This window comes from Stylophora pistillata, chromosome 3, assembly GCF_964205215.1.
Source record: "Stylophora pistillata chromosome 3, jaStyPist1.2, whole genome shotgun sequence".
NCBI classification, from domain to species: Eukaryota; Metazoa; Cnidaria; class Anthozoa; order Scleractinia; family Pocilloporidae; genus Stylophora; species Stylophora pistillata.
The window spans coordinates 44,403,397-44,410,964 of NC_142521.1; the positions used below are offsets into that span (position 1 = coordinate 44,403,397).

The 7,568-nt window shown below is 39.7% G+C and overlaps 1 long non-coding RNA gene and 1 pseudogene across 1 annotated transcript; both read right to left on the reverse strand.

The window, feature by feature from the left end:
• Window positions 1-44: 44 nt before the first annotated feature.
• Window positions 45-2,915, reverse strand: LOC148736311 (uncharacterized; annotated as a pseudogene).
• A 477-nt stretch (window positions 2,916-3,392) lies between these two features.
• Window positions 3,393-4,986, reverse strand: LOC148736312 (uncharacterized). Its single transcript, XR_015998274.1, has 3 exons — window positions 4,701-4,986; window positions 4,112-4,185; window positions 3,393-3,491 (listed from the first exon to the last, which is right to left on the reverse strand). It is a non-coding gene; the product is annotated as an uncharacterized LOC148736312 (long non-coding RNA).
• Window positions 4,987-7,568: the final 2,582 nt, after the last annotated feature.

Genomic DNA, 7,568 nt, shown 5'->3' on the forward strand with positions numbered 1-7,568 from the left:
AGTTATCGGGCTTTAGTTATCGGGCTTTAGTTATCGGGCTTTATTTATCTGGCTTTATTTATCTGGCTAGCATGTCTCCTCCTCTGCCGATCAGCAAAAGAAGGGCTACTTCCACCTGATGTGGAACCGGACTGGTAGCTTTTAAGTTCAACTTCAAGCAACAAAGAATCTCGTGTGTTCGCTTGGCATGCATCTAGCAGTGATAAATTGGGGCGGTCTCTGTGCGCCCAACCAGCGTGGATCACCTCTGCTTGATTCATCTGTGGTGCATCTTGAACAGAAAATGCGCGAAAAATGAACCCACGTCTGTCGTGCTACCAAGAAACCCAATCTACTAAGAAATCTCTTTCTTCTTTTGCGCTGACGAAATTGTGTACGAGTCCTTTTGCAGCTTCATAACCTTCCACGGTCGTACTGTGCAATAGTCTATCGCAAAGTCCCTTAAACTCTTCCGCACTATCAGGGTCTAGTTTTTGTGCTTTTTTGTTGCGATGGTCCTTGAAGTGGAACTCACACGATTTCATTAGGCCTGCATTGCCATAAACCCTCGTAATACCTGCTAGGTTAGCAACCGCCATATCGCTGCACCAACCGATTGGATTGAATTTTATTCAATCAATCAATCAATCAATCAATCAATCAATCAACTTTATTTAACGAGGGTGACACGGGACAGTGCTTCAACTGAGTAACTAGTGGCCCTCAGAGTAAATTTATTAAACAAAGTTAAGTAACAAAATACATGTCGTACATGTCGTAAAGAAATGAAGTACAAGTGTAGTTATTACACGACTCGAGAAGTCAGAGGGCCAATAACAAAAATCAACCAATCAAAATGCTCTATTGCCGGTCAATATTCTCTCAGTATTGGACCGGGTACTGTCCCGAATGGTCTCGAATGATACCGCACTTGTGTCCTTTTGAACTTCAGTCGTGTAACAGATCTCTTATTAACCAAGCTTGCTCGGGAACGTACTGGAAGAATATCGGCCCTCGGTCTTTTTTGTACGGACCTCGCTGCGCTCGGTCCGTACTGTCAAGACCTCGGGCCGATATTCTCCCAGAACGGCCCTCGCGCTTGGTTAATAAGATATATGTATGAATAGGACTAACAATAGTAAAAATTATATTACACTTATAAAAATATTCTCATAATGAATATCTACAAACTATAATTACAATAAGAATACTGCTGGGATAGGTCGAGCGAGAGGAAGGTTATGAAATGTTGGATTAGCATAAAACTATGAATAAAATAAAGTTTCAGTTGCGCTAAAATGATCAACGTTATTGTATCTGGTTAAAAAATGTCTATAAATAGCCTTTCTAGATGAGGTTACACATGTTACTTTCTTAAGGTTAATGGGCAGAGAGTTCCAGAGCCTGGTTGCGGACACGCTAAAAGTTCTCCCTCCCTCAGATACACGATTATATCTGGGGCAGACGAGGTTTGAGGCACCTTATTACACGACTCGGGAAGTCAGAGGGCCAATAACTAAAATCAACCAATCAAAATGCTCTATTGCCGGTCAATATTCTCTCAGTATTGGACCGGGCACTCTCCCGAATGGTCCCGAATGATACCGCACTTGTGTCCCTTTGAACTTCAGTCGTGTAATAAATCTCTTATTAACCAAGCTTGCTCGGGACCGTACTGGAAGAACATCGGCCCTCGGCCTTTTTTGTACGGACCTCGCTGCGCTCGGTCCCTACTGTCAAGACCTCGGGCCGATATTCTCCCAGTGCGGCCCTCGCGCTTGGTAAATAAGATATATATACCGCCCACTGCGTGTGTGTGTGTGTGTGTTTATTAAAGGATCGTTTGCCACTTTTCCCAGCGCCTCGTTAAAAAGCGTCCGAAACAATTCTACATTTGTTGTATCCTCTCTCTCTGTTTCCATGATCGCCAGAGGGATCTGCTTTCGTAACAATGGATGATATACTGATGTAGTTAAGGTTATAAAACCCCTGCAACGTTTTCGCTTTCCGTCAAAAAACAGAATTCGTTTTTCATAAAGTTCTGGCCGTCTTTGTACATGCTTAAAGCAATTTTTGCTTTTGTAGAACTAGTTTTGAAGACAAAAGAGGGCTTGTCGGGATTTCCTCTTCTGTCGTTTACCTTATAGATATATAACAAATCCCGTTTATCAAAATACTCTTTGAACGAGACGACGGCCTCAAAGTTATGGCCAAACGGCTCAATTTCTCTTTTAACCTTCTGCTTTATATTAGACATACGTTTTTTGTCGATGATGGCAGCGGCTTCTTTCTCAACCTCGTCCCAGTCCATTTCTCGCTGAAAGGCGGAAAGAACAGAGGTAGACTGTATTTCACAAGGCTTTATATTTGGGTTGCCCCTTATCAGTTGTTCGACAGTTTTGATGTCTTTTTTTTCTGTATCGAGGTAACAGGACATGTGTGTTCCCCAATGTGATAGACGGTAACCTTATTTCTCCCGTAACTAAGGTACCGACGTGCAGCGCAAGTGCAGCGCCGTCACTGCCGCATCCTTTGCACACCTGTTTCCCGTAAAGCTTTTTTTCGAACTGAGTGGTGTTGGTTACCCCGAACTGCATCTTAAATGGACAGTGTTCCTTGGTGCACTTAACGGAACCTTTACAGTCCGAAAATCGTGTGCGAGTATGCCCCCTCCAGAAAGTAGGGCAGGTTTTCTTCCATTTTCTTTCGTCTTGAAGCAATTCAAGTTTATCGGGTACGAATCCCTTAATCTCGTAAATGGTTAAGCCGTCGATTCCGACTGGCAACCGTCCCACTGATTGCCTCTCGACATTTTCCCATGTATCAAGGGATATCTTGCGCTGTTTTTTCTTCGTTTTATCATTTTTATCGTCTTAGGAAGACGACGAACCTTCCTAAAGAGGTTTCACGTCACTCTCCAACTCACTCTTTTCCATTGTCCTTGCCTTCGATTTCCTGGAAAAAGAGATCCATTTTAAAATACTAATTAAAAAAGTGATGCGAATAAATATAAAGACAGACAAAATTCCCCAGTGTTTTAAACCTTTTTATTCGTTTAATTAAGGATACAAAAATCAAAATATCAATACAAAATATGAATACAAATTCACGCTGATCCCTATCAGGGCGTAAAGGGTTCTGTGCGTGATTTAAAATGAAAAACAACATTCAGACTATGAGACCATGAAGTAAGAATCCCCCAGAGCAGGTATTTTAGATGTTTTAAGATCTAAAAAATATCTTAAACTTTTAAAAAAGTTTTGGTACATGTAAACAAATTACTCGACTTGAGATCCTTTTGCCTAAGAATTATCAAGCATAGAGCAAGTTCAGTATTAGTATTCCATAATACCAACTTAACACCCAGTTCTGGTTGCAATTTACATTATTACGACAGACTTAAATTGTTTTACCTTCGCATGAAGAAAGTAGTGGCTTGGTTCAATTGATCGTCGGTGTCAATGTCAGTGTAAAGGACTTCATGAACGTCTTTCCCACGAGTTGCACCAGAACTGAGAGTGAATGTAACAAAGGGACCAGCAAATCAACTTCAGTTGAGGAATAAATGAGCTCAGTTGTCAATTAAATGCTAACAATTTAGAAATTAAAAACAAGTGTAACATTTCAACACTTTCCTGTGGTCACGGCCACTGGCTTATTCGTTCAAAATCACGAAGAATGGAACGTTCAGATAATGAAAAGCCTAACAACTCTTCGGTATTCATTCGGTGTTTGGTGTCTGTATGGTGTATTGCGAAATCCTCGGGGAAACCTTCGGCATATAATCGGGGATTTTCTTAAATGGAAAGATCGAAAATGTCTTGTTTGTATTCTAAGCAAACTTTTCTCGGAAAGGGCGACGCGAGAAATTCGAAATTTCAAATCTCAAGCGTCATTCTCGCAAAAAACCTGAGTAACGAATGAAATTGGCTACGCTCGTACAGTGTTATAAATATTAAAAAATCTACTCGTGGATATTTGTACCAAATTGCACGCCATGCGATTACCTATACTAAATTCATTTAATTTTAACTGGCATTTTCGCACAATTTGGTCTCTAAATTTTCGATCCATAGCCTCCTAACTTTGTCCCCTTCCCCCCTGCATTAAAACAAAAAAAGATGACACTCACCTGCTCGCTTTTTTGTTTTTCTTCTTTGGTGGTGAATCCATAATGTCAGTCACATCGATTGGTTTTTGTGACATCTAGGATTATAAAAAATTCAAGGATATTTAGCACTTATTCCCTTACATTGGATATGAGGTGAGGTGTGGTGGTAGCGTTCGTTGTGGAAAAAAAAGCTTAATTCCCGGTTTTTGCAGTGGATGGGAGGAAGGGGAGTTTATTTGGAAGAATTATATGGTTCTCCGCATTTACTTGGTAGGGATCAAATGTACTTGGCAAGTGAGGAACTCCTGATTCACCTTCTTCCCATATTTCCTGCTTCACTTGTGTATCATTTTTCTGCCGCACAACCATAAAAAATTCATCGGAAGCGCTTTCAATTTAGCCTGTTCAAGGCATTAAGATTGTGGGAAAAAGTGAAAAAGCCCTGCGCAACTAAAAAATCGCGCGCGAGCAAACAAAATCAGACTTCCCTTTGCTTCCCGTGTCTCGCTCACTCTAAAGAAGGGAGTAAAGTAACGACCATAAAAATATTATTTTCCGTTCTTACTGAACCTAAGTTTTTACATGCTCATTACTGAATGTTTTAGCTTACCTTCCCACGGCCACGTGCATGGTTAAATCCAGGGGTTGTCTTATCTAGGCTGTCTTCAGATTCACTCTTACATCTCTAAAATTAAGATTGATAAGGGTGACTAAGCTTTTTTCTCCAGGTTTTACTCGAATCGTCAGCAAAAAATATAATGAACGGCAATGAACATAAATCTACTTACCAGCGGAACGTCATTAAGCGACGTCTCCAAGGAAACCCGCGTGGCTTCCTCGAAATCTTGCTTTTGTTAACGATGCTAAAAGTCATTGTCCAGAGGTGCAGATATTCCTTGCACGACTTCTGAATACGTTAGGGCACGTGCACCACTACTGGTTCCGGGCTCAGGTGAGTTTTCCGACGAAAACATTTGTAAAATAACCTAAGGTCAAGTAGAAGACACACTTCCAAAGCAGGATTTGTATGAAGGTTAGTAAACTTAAACCTTTCATATGATTTCCATGTGTGATTGTCAGAATGGAAAGAATACAATTGTTAACTACTCGGTTCTGTAAAAACAAAGTTCTCTAATCGCGCACACACTAATCCAAGTAATGATCATGTAGAGCCAAAATTCACGAGTTTTATACCTGCTAGCATTTTTGCATAATTCATATCACGGTCACACTACAATGTACACTAATTAGCAACGATTCTATAGGCGGATTCATGCTGACGTCATTGTTTACATTTTTGCTCATTTGCAAACGGCTTTGCGCAAAGAAGGAAGCATGTTAGATACAAATTGACTTCAGGCAGCTAAAGAGCTAGAAAACCCTAGTACATGGTGAAAATTTTAGCTCTTTGGGTGTAATATTCAAGGAGAAATAGTCCATCAAAAACTGCAAAATTTCTGGGTGGCAAAAGCGCTAATGAGCTCATACATTCTATGTAAAATTTTGAGTTTTTAAACCCGTGTTGCACAAAAAGTATTCAATGCATCAGTGTCGTATTCATTGGCCGAGTTAATCGTACTTTGACCTTTCGATAACTAACCGACACTGAAGGACTTCAAACGTTGCCTAAAGAGAAGCCTTACCTCAAACTTTTTGGAGACTTTTTTACTTTTGTTATTTAAGTTATTTATCTAATTAATTAATTTGATTATGTTTTCTGATTTACTAGTTAATTAGCTCATTAATTTATTAGTATATATTTTCAATTATTTCTTTATTCTGAAAAGCCCATTTGGGACGAATAAAGTATGTATGTATAACGATGACAATAACTTTATAAAGAATTGTGAGTCTAACATTCAGTGGACATCACGCTGATGGCGCTTTCTGTTGTTCAGTTGAAGGTCGATGTCAATGTGAGTATGAAAGTGATCCTCGCAGTAATGAATCCTATCTTATGTAGTAGTGGAAATAAGGCTTGAAAAAAATTCAGGCCCAACGGGGTTTGAACCCATTACCTCTGCGATACCGGTGCAGTGCTCTACAAACTGAGCTAACAAGCCAACTGGGAGCAGGTTATTATGTTGGTTCGTATTAAACCCGTCGATGCCATATCCATTCAATGAAATTGATGTACGTTTAATACGAACCAACATAACAACAAGCTCCCAGTTAGCTTGTTAGCTCAGTTGTTAGCTCAGTTGTTTTTACTCGGCATCCTCGCAGAGTTTTAGATGTTCTTACAAATTGAAATTGCAAAGTTCTCCGACCTCCACTCTTCTTCTGTTGGTTAACCTTACATTTAGGTTTCAACTTAAAATTTATCTCCAGACCCCTTGGGAGCACTTAAGATGATAGAATCGCATAGTGTCGCATAGTGAAAGTAATCATCAGATCTACTTTTCTGATAATCGGAATGTGATGAAAAACATTAAGTTAATTTTCACATCATTGCATTGTACATAATTGACGTCATGTTTTAGATAAAAGAAATTTTTTGTTTCATGTGAAAAAGAATACAGCGTTTATTACAATCTTTTCGGTTCGAAGAGAGGAAGTTTTGATTTTTTCGGCAATCAAACTTTCATAATACCTTAGAGTAGACAATTCAAAACCAATTTTTAAATATCTTTTTCAACTGGTACACCTACTTCGATGAGATAGTAGGGGAAAATATTATTCCCTTGTCGATCAGAAAGCATAAGCTGGTTAGAGTGTCAAATGAAGTACATGTACAGTGCGTCCAGCTATAGTCGCCTTTAACATCATCATCATGATTATATTTCTAATGCACCGCCAGCCTCAGCACCAGAACGCGTACTTGATCATTCATTCATCTGGCGATGGTGGATCAGCTGGTGGGAGCGCTAGCGGTTCTAGGACCATTAATTAACAAAGACATAACGACATTTAAGTTATGCCGTCCGTGGGACTATACGGATCATTACTTTCTTTGCTCCCCGTGGTAATATACGCACATCCATCATTTTTTTAAAATCTTGTCAAAAACATGTTATTTTCCCTTCAAAATGCAGCGCAGGCGTTTTATCAGGGCGAGTTAAAAAAAGCGCATGGTCGCTTTTTCAACCGGCTATGTCTATTTACTTCCCCACTCTCACCTCCCTCTTTCTTCTTCTTGGTTTTTTTTGTTTTGTTTTTGTTTTTCACTGTCGCTCACCCACTTGGTACAAATCTCTACCCTCTTTCTCTACCCAGCCTTCTGTTTCCACTAAAATCAAAGATGACGGCCATAATTTTCTCTAAGAAAATACTGCGCACTCGCTGGCCAAAATTACCCAGCTCTGCAGACTAGATACAATGTCGCTTTCATTTCTTTATGGCGGCATCAATTTTATACTTTATCAATTCTTTGATTAATTCTAAAGTGTGGGTCCTGGAGATACCGGAATTTAGTTGAGGTTAAATCTTTGTTACTCAATCAGCTGGGCCAGTTCATGAGAAGTCAAACTGGGTCTAT